Here is a 15716-nt window from a genome sequence, read left to right on the forward strand (position 1 = left end):
CGGAGCACAGGCTCCGGACTCGCAGGCCCAGCGGCCGTGGCTCACGGGCCCAGCCGCTCCACGGCATGTGGGATCCTCCCAGACCAGGGCGCGAACCCGGTTCCCCTGCATCGGCAGGCGGACGCGCAACCACTGCGCCACCAGGGAAGCCCAGGATTCTTAGTAAATATATTTGGATGAAAATTCTGACAGAAGAATTTTTTTAATTATTATTATTTTTTTAACATCTTTATTGGAGTATAATTGCTTTACAGTGTTGTGTTAGTTTCTGCTGTATAACAAAATGCATCAGCTATATGCAGACATATATCCCCATATCCCCTCCCTCTTGCATCTCCCTCCCACCCTCCTTATCCCACCCCTCTAGGGGGTCGCAAAGCACCGAGCTGATCTCCCTGTGCCATGCAGCTGCTTCCCACTAGCTATCTGTTTTGCATTTGGTAGTGTATATATGTCCATGCCACTCTCTCACTTCGGCCCAGCTTACTCTTCCCTCTCCCCGTGTCCTCAACTCCATTGTCTACGTCTGCGTCTTTATTCCTGTCTTGCCCCTAGGTTCATCAGAACCTTTTTTTTTTTTTTAGATTCTATATGTATGTTAGCATATGGTATTTGTTTTTCTCTTTCTGACTTACTTCACTCTGTATGACAGACTCTAGGTCTATCCACCTCACTACAAATAACTCAATTTCGTTTCCTTTTATGGCTGAGTAATATTCCATTGTATATATATGCCACATCTTTAACCTTTCAAATGTCGATGGACACTTAGGTTGCTTCCACATCCTGGCTATTGTAAATAGTGCTGCAGCGAACATTGTGGTACATGATTCTTTTTGAATTATGGTTTTCTCAGGGCATATGCCCAGTAGTGGGATTGTGGGGTCATATGGTAGTTCTATTTTTAGTTTTTTAAGGAACCTCCGTACTGTTTTCCATAGTGGCTGTACCAATTTACATTCCCACCAACAGTGCAAGAGGGTTCCCTTTTCTCCACACCTTCTCCAGCATTCATTTGTTTATTTTTTGATGATGGCCATTCTGACCGGTGTGAGGTGATACCTCATTGTAGTTTTGATTTGCATTTCTCTAATAACTGGTGATGTTCAGCATCTTTTCATGTGTTTGTTGGCAATCTGTATATCTTCTTTGGAGAAGTGTCTATTTATGTCTTCTGCCCATTTTTGGATTGCATTTTTTGTTGTTGTTGTTATTAAGCTGCATGAGCTGCTTGTATATTTTGGATATTAATCCTCTGTCGGTTGCTTCGTTTGCAAATATTTTCTCCCATCCAAGGGTTGTCTTTTTGTCTTGTTTTTGGTATCCTTTGCTGTGGAAATGCTTTGAAATTTCATTAGGTCCAATTTGTTTATTATTATTATTATTATTATTTGCGGTACGCGGGTCTCTCACTGTTGTGGCCTCTCTCGTTGCGGAGCACAGGCTACAGACGCGCTGGCTCAGTGGCCATGGCTCACAGGTCCAGCCGCTCCATGGCATGTGGGATCCTCCCGGACCGGGGCACGAACCCATGTCCCCTGCGTCGGCAGGTGGACTCTCAACCACAGCGCCACCAGGGAAGCCCTGTTTATTTATTTTTTTATTACCATTTCTCTAGGAAGTGGGTCAAAAAGGATCTTGGTGTGATTTATGTCATAGAGTGTTATGCCTGTGTTTTCCTCTAAGAGTTTTATTGTGTCTGGCCTTACTTAGGTCTTTAATCCATTTTGAGATTATTTTTGTGTATGATGTTAGGGAGTGTTCTCATTTCATTCTTTTACATGTAGCTGTCCAGTTTCTCCAGCAACACTTATTGAACAGGTTGTGTGTTGTCCATTGTATATGCTTGCCTGCTTTATCAAAGATAAGGTGACCAGAGGTGCATGGGTTTATCTGTGGCCTTTCTATCCTGTTCCATTGATCTATATTTCTGTTTTTGTGCCAGCACCATAGTGTCTTGATTACTGTAGCTTTGTAGTATAGTCTGAAGTCCAGGAGCCTGATTCCTCCAGCTTCATTTTTCTTTCTCATGATTGTTTTGGCTATTTGGGGTCCTTTGTGTTTCAATACAAATTGTGCAATTTATTTTCTAGTTCTGTGAAAAATGCCATTGGTAGTTTGATAGGGACTGCATTGAATCTGTAGATTGCTTTCGGTAGTATAGTCATTTTCACAATGTTGATTCTTCCTATGCATTGAATCTGTAGATCGTTTTGGGTAGTATAGCCATTTTCACAATATTGATTCCTCCTATCCAAGAACATAGTATATCTCTCCATCTGTTTGTATCATCTTTAATTTCTTTCATCAGTGTCTTATAGTTTGCTGAGTACAGGTCTTTTGTTTCCTTAGGTAGGTTTATTCCTAGGTATTTTATTCTTTTTGCTGCAATGGTAAACGGGAGTGTTTCCTTAATTTCTCTTTCAGATTTTTCATCATTAGTGTATAGGAATGCGAGAGATTTGTGTGCATTAATTTTGTATCCTGCTACTGTACTAAATTCATTGATTAGCTCTAGTAGTTTTCTGGTAGCACTTTAGGGTTCTCAATGTATAGCATCATGTCATCTGCAAACAGTGACAGTTTTACTTCTTCTTTTCCAATTTGGATTCCATTTATTTCTTTTTCCTCTCTGATTGCTGTGGCTTAACCTCCAAAACTATGTTGAATAATAATGGTGAGAGTGGGCAACCTTGTATTGTTCCTGATCTTAGCAGAAACGGTTTCAGTTTTTCACCATTGAGAATGATGTTTGCTGTGGGTTTGTCATATATGGCCTTTATTATGTTGAGGTAAGTTCCCTCTATGCCTACTTTCTGGAGGGTTTTTATTATAAATGTGTGTTGAATTTTGTCAAAAGTTTTTTCTGCCTCTATTGAGATGATCATATGGTTTTTATCCTTCAGTTTGTTAATATGGTGTACACATTGATTGATTTGTGTATATTGAAGAATCCTTGCATTCCTGGGATAAACCCCACTTGATCATGGTGTATGATCCTTTTAATGTGCTATTGGATTTTGTTTGTTGTATTTACTTGAGGATTTTTGCATCTGTGTTCATCAGAGATATTGGCCTGTAGTTTTCTTTTTTTGTGACATCTTTGTCTGGTTTTGGTATGAGGGTGGTGGTGGCCTCGTAGAATGAGTTGGGGAGTGTTTCTCCTTCTGCTATATTTTGGAAGAGTTTGAGAAGGATAGGTCTTAGCTCTTCTGTAAATGTTTGATAGAATTCACCTGTAAAGCCATCTGGTCCTGGGCTTTCGTTTGTTGGAAGATTTTAAATCACAGTTCAATTTCAGTGCTAGTGATTGGTCTGTTTATATTTTCTATTTCTTCCCAGTTCAGTCTTGGAAGGTTGTGCTTTTCTTAGAATTTGTCCATTTCTTCCAGTTTGTCCATTTTATTGGAATATAGTTCTTTGTAGTAATCTCTCATGATCCTTTGTATTTCTGCAGTGTCAGTTGTTACTTCTTCTTTTTCATTCCTAATTCTATTGATTTGAGTCTTCTCCCTTTTTTCTTAATGAGTCTGGCTAATGGTTTATCAATTTTGTTTATCTTCTCATAGAACCAGCTTTTAGTTTTATTGATCTTTTCTATTGTTTCCTTCCTTTCTTTTTAATTTATTTCTGATCTGATGTTTATGATTTCTTTCCTTCTGCTAACTTTGGGGGTTTTTTTTTGTTCTTCTTTCTCTAATTGCTTTATGTGTAAAGTTAGGTTGTTCATTTGGGATTTTTCTTCTTTCTTGAGGTAGGATTGTATTGCTATAAACTTCCCTGTTAGAACTGCTTTTGCAGCATCCCATAGGTTTTGGGTCATCTTGTTTTCATTTTTATTTGTTTCTAGGAATTTTTTGATTTCCTCTTTGATTTCTTCAGTGATCTCTTGGTTATCTATTAGTGTATTGCTTAGTCTCCATTTATTTTTTTTTACATTTTTTTTTCCTGTAATTGATATCTAGTCTTATAGCATTGTGATTGGAAAAGATACTTGATACGGTGTCAGTTTTCTTACATTTACCAAGGCTTGATTTGTGACCCAAGATATGATCTGTCTGGAGAGTGTTCCATGAGCACTTGAGAAAAAAGTATATTCTGTTGTTTTTGGATGGAATGTCCTGTAAATATTAAGTTTGTCTTGTTTAATCTGTCATTTAAAGATTGTGTTTCCTTATTTATTTTCATTTTGGATGATCTGCCTATTGGTGAAAGTGGGGTGTTAAAGTCCCTACTATGACAGTGTTACTGTCAATTTCCTCATTTATGGCTGTTAGCATTTGCCTTATGTATTGAGGTGCTCTTGTGTTGGGTGCATAAATATTTACAGTTGTTATATCTTCTTGGATTGGTCCCTTGATCATTATGTAGTGTCCTTCTTTGTCTCTTGTAATAGTCTTTGTTTTAAAGTCTATTTTGTCTGATATGAGAATTGCTACTCCAGCTTTCTTTTGATTTCCATTTGCATGTAATATCTTTTCCCATCCCCTCACTTTCAGTCTGTATGTGTCCCTAGGTCTGAAGTGCGTCTCTTGTAGACAGCATATGTACGGGTCCTGTTTCTATATCCATTCAGCCAGTCTGTGTCTTTTGGTTGGAGCATTTAATCCATTTACATTTAAGGTAATTATCAATATGTATGTTCCTATTACCATTTTCTTAATTGTTTTTGGTTTGTTTTTGTAGGTCTTTTCCTTCTCTTGTGTTTCCCGCCTAGAGAAGTTCCTTTATCATTTGATGTAAAGCTGGTTTGGTGATGCTGAATTCTCTTAGTTTTTGCTTATCTGTAAAGGTTTTAATTTCTCCATCAAATCTGAATGAGATGCTTGCTGGGTAGAGTAATCTTGGTTGTAGGTTTTTCCCTTTCATCACTTAAAATATATCCTGCCACTCCCTTCTGGCTTGCAGAGTTTCTGCCGAACGATCAGCTGTTAACCTTATAGGGATTCCCTTGTATGTTATTTGTTGCTTTTCCCTTGCTGCTTTTAATATTTTTCCTTTGTATTTAATTTTTGATAGTTTGATTAATATGTGTCTTGGTGTGTTTCTCTTTGGGTTTATCCTATATGGTACTCTCTGTGCTTCCTGCGCTTGATTGACTCTTTCCTTTCCCACATTAGGGGAGTTTTCGACTATAATCTCTTCAAGTATTTTCTCAGACCCTTTCTTTTTCTCTTCTTGTTCTGGCACCCCTAGAATTCGAATGTTGGTGCATTTAATGTTGTCCCAGACGTCTCTGAGACTGACCTCAATTCTTTTCATTCTTTTTTCTTTATTCTGCTCCCTGGCAGTTATTGCCACCATTTTATCTTCCAGGTCACTTATCCGTTCTTCTGGCTCAGTTATCCTGCTATTGATTCATTCTAGAGTATTTTCAATTTCAGTAATTGTGTTGTTCATCACTGCTTGTTTGCTTTTTAGTTTCACTAGATCCTTCTTATAAGTTTCTTGTATTTTCTACATTCTGTTTCTGAGATTTTGGATTATCTTTACTGTCATTACTCTGAATTGTTTTTCAGGCCGCTTGCCTACTTTGTCTTCATTTATTTGGTCATGTAGGTTTTTACCTTGCTCCTTCCTCCTAAACAAATTTTTTTGTTGTTTCTTTTTTTTTTTTTTGTGGGTGGTGCTCTATTGCTGTCTTACTGGTTGTTTGGCCTGAGACATCCAGCACTGGAGTTTGCAGGCAGTTGGATAGAGCTGGCTCTTGGTGCTGAGATGAGGGCCTCCGGGAAGCCTCACTCCGATTGATATTCCCTGGGGTCTGAGGTTCTCAGTCCAGCAGTTTGGACTCGAGCTCCCACCACAGGAGCTTGGGCCCGACCTGTGGCCTGGGAACCAAGATCCTGCCAGCTTCATGGTGCAGTAAAAAAATAATAATAATAAAAAATAAAAATAAAAAGGAAGAAAAGAAAAAGGAGCAGTACAATATCAAAGAATAAAAAACAAAATAAAATTAGAAAGATAAAAAATAAATTAGAAAAATAAAACTATAATTGAAACAATTACAACAAGGTAAAATAAAACCACAACAGGAAAAAGAAAAATAAAGGGGGGTGTGTGTGGAGAGCAAGCCGGAAGGAGAGATCACTAACAAAGTATAAAAATAAAATAAAATTAGAAAAATGAAAGGTTTATAAAAGAATCAACAACAATGAATCAATAAGGTGAAACAACCCCAATGTAAAAGAGGAAGAAAGAAAAAAAAAAAAAAAGCCTTGGCTATGGGGGCAGAGTTTAGACAGGGGGTGGAACTTAGGCAGGGGCAGGGTTTTGGTTGGCAAAGGACCTAGGCGGGTGGAGGGGTGATGGTTGAGCATGGGGCGGGGTCTCTGCTTAGGACCTACACAGAAGGGGAGAGGTAGCGTGTTGAAAGGAGGGCCTTTGGAGTGCGGAGTTCGGAGTTCTGGAGTTTGGAGGTAGGGCCCTGGGTGGGGGTGTGTGAGTGGGGTTTAGGCCCAGCGTTGGAGGGAGTCTCCGAGTGCAGTGGTAGGGCACTGGGTGGGGGGGTGTAGGGGCGGGGCTTGGGCTCTGTGTGGCAGGGGGGAGGCTTTGAGGGCAGAGGATTAGGCCCAGGACCCTAATAGGCTTCCCGTTGCCTAAGTGGACAGGGAAAGCACAGGCCCCATTCCCTTCCGTTCCTTCGCACCCCTCCCCCACCATCTCCCCCAGGGTCTCCCCATCGCCGCTGGACCCCTAACTGTGGGTGGGTCCCGCTGGGTGTAGGAACTCCTTCCCTTCCCCAGCCACCCCTCAGGGGTGCCGGTCCCGGGGGTCCGGCCGGCCCTGGATCTCAGCAGGTTCCTGGGGGTCCACGTGGGCAGGGGAAACCTGGTCACTCTCCTTTTTGATCCTCTGCCCTCTCAATGGATCCTCAATTTCCCCCTTTGGGTGTGGGATCCTTTCCCCTCCCGCAGCTGCCCCTCAGGGCCTCCAGTCCCGTCCCACCTCCACTTCTCCTCCCCCTTCACTCCCCCCACACCCCACATCCTACTCGGGGACCTACTCTGGGGGTTCCTCCTGTCCCCTTAGGTGTCCGTGGTCCCCCACCGGTGCCTGGTAGGTGCCGTAGTTGTGAGGAGGCGCGAATTCCGTGTCCTCCTAGTATGCCGTCTTGATTCCGCCAAGATGGAATTTTTTAATCCATAGTTTAAAAAGACAGTTATTAAGCTTTGTGAAATTGTTTTTGAAAGAAATTCATATGCCAAACAAAAAATGGACATATTTTTTTCTGGATTCCTATATTTTATCATTTCATTTAAACTAGGATTTTAAAATACTTGGTACTTCTATGGCTTTTTAAAGATCATCCCTTTTGAGTTTACTAGTTTATGATAACTGATTTTAAGGAAATGCAGTTATAGTTAATACAATAAGTGTTTATGATTTTCTTTGTTTGTTTCCAAAAATTTCTAATGTCAATATAATGCCTTTTAACCAGTCAAGCTGTTTCATCAAATATATATAGTTCAGTGCTTTGTGAGTGGGAGAGTGGAGGTTGGCTTTAAGTTTCTGTAATTTTTAACTGACGAAAGTCCAGGATTCATAATCAGAAAAAAATGTAAGATTCTATTGTTTTCGTTTAATTTTCCTAGAGAATGTTAGAGAGACCTAAGCAGTTGTTACTAAACAGTGTAAACTGGTTTAAATTCAGAAATAAATAGTCCATGATATTTTGTACTATGTCCTATTAAGATATATTTCCTAAGTATCTCATGTAGATATTTTATCATATAGTAAGTTTTTTTTTTTCCCCAGTGTTGGCTTGCTTATTGTTTCTATGAGGCCTTAGGAGCTAAGCAACAGCATACAGTGATCCCAGCCCCAGTGAGATTTTTCTCTGTCATAGCTACTCTGGAATGCTACTGTGTTAAAGTAATCAACCGTTTTTAGAAGACAAATCAATTTCAAACTGACTCAAGAGAGTGGAGTTTTTTGGGCCGTTTGGTATTATTTCTGTTGTGGCTTATTTGTAAAATCCTTCATGCCCAGCCCTTAGATTGTGTTCATGAATGTCTTATAGGATAAGTCATTATTTTGAATACAGTGGTTATAATTGCTTGTTCATGACCCCACTTCAAATAAATGTCAGTATTGGGATTCTAAAATAGAGATTGCTAACTTTCCCAAATACCATATAATCCTTTTGATATGACCAAAGAATTCAAAATAACAAAAAATAAGACTACTAAGTAGGCAGTTACATTCATATTTCTACCTACACATCATTTGGGAGTCTTATCAGCTACAGTGTAGGGAGTTTGATTAAAAAATAAGCAATTGGTATAGCCCCTATGGATATAAGAGTATATACATTCCTCAATAAACTAAAAATGGACCTACCATCTGATTCAGCAATTCTATTCTTGGGTGTATATCCAAAGAAAACGAAAACACTAATTTGAAAAGATATATTCACCCTAGTGTTCACAGCAGCATTATTTACAATAACCAGGATGTGGAAGCAATTTAAGTTTCCATTAAGAGGTGAATGGGTAAAGAAGATATGGCACACGCGCGCACACACACACACACACACACACACACACACACACACAGGAATATTACTCAGCCATAAAAAGAGTGAATTTTTGTCATTTGCAACAGCATGGATGGACTTGGAGGATGTTATGCTTAGTGAAGTAAATCAGAGAAAAACAAATACTATATGTGTTCACTTAAATGTGGAATTTAAGAAATAAAACAGATGAATGAATGTAACAAAACAGAAACAGACTCACAGATACAGGTAACAAACTAGTGGTTGCCAGTGGGGAGAGGGATTGAGGGAAGGAGGAAGATAGAAGAAGGGGATTAAGAGATACAAACTACTAGGTATAAAATAAATAAGATACAAGGATATAATGTACAGCACAGGGAATACAGTCAATATTTTATAATAACTTTAAGTGGAGTATAATCTGTAAAAATATCAAATCACTATGTTATACATCTGAAACTAATATGACATTAAATCAACTATACTTCAATAAAAAATTTTTTTTAATGAAAACAGAAACAAACAAAAAATTAACAATGAGAAACTTAACCAAAGGATATAAAAATAACTCTTGATTAGATAAAGAAATGCAGTGGTCCTGAATGGAGAAATTGCACTGTAATTCATGTTGGAAATAAGTTAATTCCTTATAAAATAACTTGAAAATGAGTGTAATTCCAAACCAAATAGTATATTTTTTATGCTTCTTTGTTTTTCATTTGTCTGACATTCTGATACGTGTCACTTTTGCCATATTCTCTTGGTTAGAAGCAAGTCAGAGACCTGCCCACATCAAGGAGAGGGAATTACATGGGGCCTGAGTACCAGGAGGTTGGGATAATTGGGGGCAATCTTAGAGGAAATGCTGAGTACTCTCTAAGCACTTGTTTTCCTGCCTGTAATCTTCTGATGGCTTTTTGTTAGAATAAGTTCTGAACTTGTTATTGTGGCCTACAAAATCTTATATGATCTACTCTCCTGTCTACCTTTCCAATCTCATCTCTGTTCTCTACCTCAGTTTTTGCAAGGACTTGTTCCCTGACCACTGTATCTAAGCATACTCTGCCCTCTAGTAGCTATCTTATGACTCATTTTATTTTCTTCATTGAATTTACAACTGTGTGAAATTATTATTTGATCATTTGGCATCATCACCTTCCTCTACTAAGATATAAGGTCCAAGAGAGTGGACACATTGTTTTTCTTGTTCACAACAGTATCTCCAATGCTTAACATATAGTGCATACTCAGAAAGTCTGATAAATGAATGAATGAATACATTCTATGTTTAACCATGTAAGAATGGGGATACTAATTTGAGTAATATGTAGCCCCTATCCCTTTGCAGCTTTCAGACTAGTACGAGAAAATAAAGTTAATATTGTAATGCTATGATAATTGTCCATGTTCACGCACTAGACTACCCAAGTGTAACTGAATGAATGTCTAATGGAAAGTACAGGGAGGAGTTAGTTTAGTAGTGAGAGGGATAGACAATGAATTCTGTCTCAGCATTTGAAGTTTCAGTTCTGTATAGGACATACTGGTGACATCACTCCAAAAATGAGTTAAATGTTTATAGAAGTCTGGACTTTAGGAGAGGTACCACCTGTAGATACACATTTGGCAGTTTTCAGCTTATCTGTAATAATGGAAGCTGTGATTGTGGATAACCCTAAAACTACAGAGAAAAAAGAGAAGTAGGTCAAGGGACCATTCCAAGAAATATTACCATTTAGTCTCTAAGTGGAAGACAGAGAAGCATACTATGAAGATATGATTAGATGAGTATTATGAGATCTAGTAGAGTGTCAGGAAATCCAAGGCAATATTACTTTATCAGAACCTAATATCAAAATTAAAGTAACAGGCAAATAACAGGCAACCTCTGCCTTTTACCTACCCCACTACCCCCAATCCAGTTAACTATGGGAAAAGCCTTTTAGTTGATTCTAAATCCATGTATAGTAAAAATTTTCATTGTTAATTATAACTCCTAATTAGACCAGATAAGTCTTCTAGTTTTTACTATATTTTCCATGAACCAAAAGGCTCATCATCTCTATTTCAAGACATAATGGAATGAACATTTACAGTCATTCAAAGTAAAAGTAACTTCTGAGATACTCTTATGACATGGACCTTTGGGCTTTTCATTCCCAAGGATTCTCTGACTGCCACCAATGAATTTTGCGATTATGAATACCAAATAATTCTTAGATGGTACTTAATATATTAAAGCATATAGCATGGCCTTAAAATCTAATAATTTTTAGCCCTATAATTAGAGCTCAGTGTATTTTCACTTTTAGATGATTGCATTTTGATTGTAAGAACCTATGGTATCTACAGATCTACAACTCTGCATATGCAGAGCCTTGTTTGATCATATAATCATCTTGAGATATTTAAACATTTTTATTTATTTATTATTTTATTTTATTTTATTTTTTTGCGGTACGTCGGCCTCTCACGTTTGGCCCTCTCCCGTTGTGGAGCACAGGCTCCGGCCGCGCAGGCTCAGCGGCCATGGCTCACGGGCCCAGCCGCTCCGCGGCATGTGGGATCTTCCCGGACCGGGGCACGAACCCGTGTCCCCAGCATCGGCAGGCAGACTCTCAACCACTGAGCCACCAGGAAGCCCTAAACATTTTAAAATAAGCTTTAAGAAATTTGGTCAAGAAAATAGTTGGAAAGGTGAGATTAATAGTCTCACAATAAAGCTCTCTTAATCTGTTTAGAAAGTCCTTATCAGTATTCTTTTCTCAGTTCTAGCTACCTTGGAAGTTAAATGTGACCAGTTGTCAACCTAGGTATGTCACTGTTTTAGAAGATTCATTTGTAATATTTTTTATTTAAATCTAAAATAACATTTCAGCAGGTTACAAAACCAAAGAGTTCATGACACTAAGATCTTAGTAAAAAAATAGTTGATTCATAATACTTACAGTTGATGATTAACATAACTAGGCCAAAGTAATACAGTTTAGTTACTTTTTTACTACATAACTTGACTGATTTCCTTTACTACTAGAATTTTACAACTATGTATTACAACAATGGTATATTTACAACTATGTATTTGTCTACAATAGACAAAATACCCTGTATTACAAACTATAATGAATAGGCTTTACTTTTTTAGTGTATACATATCTAGACACAGCTAAACTTTTTTTTTTGATACTAATACATTTAAAAACACATACTGAAAAAAAAGGAATGCCTATCTGACCATTATTGCCTAGGAATCACATCAAGATATCTTTAGTCCTTTTCCTTTAGCTTTATATCTTTGTTCCCAGGACAGTAACCAAGATTAATTTTGTAAGATTATTTAGACTACTTTGATAACGTATCACAATTCAGCCTCTTTAGTTGATCTATTCTAAGCAGAGTATCAACTCACACCTTGATAATCCTCCTATCCCCAGAAACATTTGGAATGACCATAAACAATTCCCCTGGAATTAGTGTTTATTTAGTGTATTTTACCAATACTGTATATTCTCTTTTATCTGTTTGGCCACTCCAAAGAACTTGATAACTGAGTACATATATAACTTTATACATTCTTTAAAAAAAAGTATCTTTTTAGGTTTTATTAAACTTATGTATTATCACAGTATTGAGAGCTATTATGCAATATTTTAAGCATGCCCTTTTTGTTGAAATTATACTATTCAATAAAATAAAACTGTTACATCCTTAAACAGATTAAAATATTTCTTAATTTGTATTCAGAGAATCACTGTCCCAATTATTTCCTTTACCTGCCACATTATAATTGTATTCTCTTATTAATAAGGATCATTGCAATTTTTAAAAATTCAGGTCTTTATTGAGCACTTAATATATGTCTAGAACTGTATAAGACACTGTGGAGGCTAAGGAAGACATAAGATAGGGTCTCTGATCTCAAAGAGCTAGAAATTTAAAGGAAAAGACTTCATTTCTGAAACGAGAAAAATATAGGGAGGATGAAACTGAGTGAAAAATTGTGTGAGACAAACTCTGAAGTATCAAGAACAGAGAAGCCAATGTAGGCTAAAGTAGTTAAAGAGAATTTGATCTGGACTTTGAAGTGATGAGTAAGGGGGTGTGGCATTTAATCTTGGATTTAAAGAATTGACAGATATCCAGAATAAAAGCCTGGCTAAAGAAAATGGATAAGTTTTCTGAAATTGAGAATTTTTAATGCAGATCAGATCAAAGATGCTATCTGTTTTGCTAGCTAAAATAATGACAGTTTAGAGTCAACTAGTGCAACCTACTACGATTACCAGTATTTAAGAAGTTAATTGTTTTCAACTTTTTTTTTACATGGAAAAATAAAAACATAGCTTAAAATCTTAGATTATAGACTGCATGAGATGCTTAGTATAGGTCTGTGTACACTGAATTCTCCATACGATCTTGAGAACTAACTACAAAAATGAAATTTATTTTTGCCCGTGCCTCTAAAGTAGAGATGTACTTTCAAAATGTCTTTAATTTGTGGTTTCTGACTCTGATGTACCATTTGAAGTCCTGATTTCATATTGCAGATTATTTTGAAATTACAGAACTAATAAAGAACATCTGTGTTAATAGCCTTACATGTCCTACAAAAAACTAAAGTAAAAGATTTTTAAATTGACAAAAATATACAGTGTAACTTTTGTTGGAATTTGCTAGTTTTAAAAACAATACTTTTCTAAAGTTGCCACTTCATTTGAGGGATGGTATAAAGATGGGCTGAATATAGAGTTAGAGCACAGAAATATTTTATGCTTCTCAATTCATTAGGCCTGATTTGAGGCCCTCTGTAAGTCCAGTTCACATGGGCGTGTGGTCCCTTGCATCTGTGAGGTAGACAGGCTGGAACAGAGGTAGTGAGAGTGGAAGGGTGCTTCCTGCCTTGGCTCTGAACCATGTGTATACAGACAGGATGGTCCAGCAGACTCACTCTCATACATTCCAGAATTTTTCTACAAAATAAGCAGAATATCTCAAGTAAAATATTTTTCTTGGATTGAGTTTTAAATACTCCTTGATTATTTTTATTGTTTGGAATAACAGATGTTCATGCCTGTTAAAGGACCCAAAACGAATGAATATAATTAGAAAAAATAGAAACTGAAAAATACTTACCTACTCTTAAGAAGAAAATGACATTTTAAGTTTATTCTATACCGAATAGCCAAGAAGAAATTTAAGAATTCTCTTTTGGATGTAAGGATTTGAATGATATTTTGAAAGAAGTTTCTTGTTATTAGTGATTTAAAATTGTTCCCTTTTTCTTTTGCCATCGAAAATAGAATATTAGGGGGCTAGACTTGTGTTTATCTGTGCATTTGTATTTTACTGATTACTGTATTCAGGATCAGCGTGTGATCCTGAATATCACACTTTGAAATGGATAATGGATCATTATCCATTTGACATCGTTGAAACTTCCAAGTGATGAAAAACTCTTTCCTTTCTAAAAATGTCCATCTTAGTCAAAGCTTCCTGACAATTGTGATAATGTGAGAATACAAAATCATGGTATGGGTTCATGTTTTACTGATAATGTAATCTATTGTCTAAAAATAAAATAAGCTTAATTTTTCTTCTGTTCTCTATCGACTCAAAAAGGTAATATTCTACAGCTAATCTTTATTTTTTGTATGTTTGTTTGCATAAGAGAAGCTTTAAAAGGTTAGTGCTCAAATTTACTTTCAATTTATATATTCTTTACATAGATAAAACTTTCCTATTTAAACTTATATACTTGTTAAATGGACTCATTATATGCCCTTATATGCAGATGTTTTTGGCCATTTGATTCTAAGTATAAGAGAAATAAATCAGATGTGAAAAATAGTCTGAAATAATTTCAAAATTCTTAGAATTTTTCCAAGTCTTTTTTGGGTAAAGGTTTAATAATAATAATTATACTATTTTAAAAGAATAATTTTACTATTAAAATTAGAATTAAGCTCTAATTTAGGTTTTATATATCTATCTACACAACTGGATGTACTCATTGAAATATTGAAATAAAGGACAATTTTTCTTAATCTGATTCCCATTCTTTTGTTAAGAAAGAGAAAGAAGTGAGATAAAACAGATAAAACAAATTAAAGGATTAAGAAGACATTGTGACCTCCTCGGATTTCAAAGAAAAAATACAACAAATACATACTCAATTTCTTTGTGACTAAACCAGTACTATTCAGTCCTCTAAAATGTGCCTATAATACGTGAATATAAATATCCTTTGTTTTCCTTTACATTTTAAGCAAGTATGTATAAATGTTTTTCAACACCTAGGAATTTTCAGTGTTTAAGTCTTTTCACAGGGTTTCTAAAATATTAAGTAAAACACCCACCTGGGTTTTCGATCTGAAAATTTAAAATAAATTGGTAAACATAATTCATCCAGAAAAGTTTACTCTGTGGGGTAAACAACTAAATGATTCGAAATTATAGGAATTAACTGAAATGATTGCAAACATTGGATTTTTACTTTAGTGACTTTTAGTTTTATTTGTAAATTGACTAACAGTGATTTGTCTCAGAATTATCAATCACTGTTAAATATTTCTCAATCTGTATGTAACGTATTTATAGAAATACTCCTTTACAAGCAAGACACTTTAGAAATATTCCTATTAATGAACGCCATAGTAGAAATTACTGATCCAGGAGACAAACAACAACACAAAACCAAAAAAACCCTTTTGTACTCTCAGTTTTGCCACCTACTTAATGCCTTTAAAATCTCTCTTCAGAATTATGTGTAGGTTCTGAACCTAATTCTTTCTCTTACTTGTTGTTTGTTTAGCATACTCATTTATGTCAGGAAACAGTGTAACAGGATAGTATAGTAGGATCTTGATTTTATTCCTTCAATATATTAGATAACTACTCTGAACCTCACTTTACTGATCTATAAAATGGATATAATAATAGTTCCATTTTGTTGATGATTAGATTAATTTGCATTTGTGCTATGCTTGAGTTATACTTCAATTATAAGGTATGGTGGCTATATAATTATAATTGTCATTTAAAAGCTTAGTTATAATAATTCTAATTTTAATAGTAAGGATATTATAGTTATTAGTAAATCATTGTGTTTCAGTATCTTTATCTACCAAATTAGGAGAGCCTGTGTTCCTTTCAGAATTCCTTAACTATAATAAAATTGTATTACACTGTTTTATTTTGTAGTGCCCTCTAACAGAGG

General features: G+C 36.1%; 1 protein-coding gene across 4 annotated transcripts in view; it reads left to right on the forward strand.

Moving 5' to 3' along the window:
- XRCC4 (X-ray repair cross complementing 4) overlaps positions 1-15716 on the forward strand; it is a 283471-nt gene that overhangs the window by 106892 nt on the left and 160863 nt on the right. The window lies entirely within an intron of this gene.

This window comes from Physeter macrocephalus, chromosome 8, assembly GCF_002837175.3.
Source record: "Physeter macrocephalus isolate SW-GA chromosome 8, ASM283717v5, whole genome shotgun sequence".
Lineage (NCBI taxonomy): Eukaryota > Metazoa > Chordata > Mammalia > Artiodactyla > Physeteridae > Physeter > Physeter macrocephalus.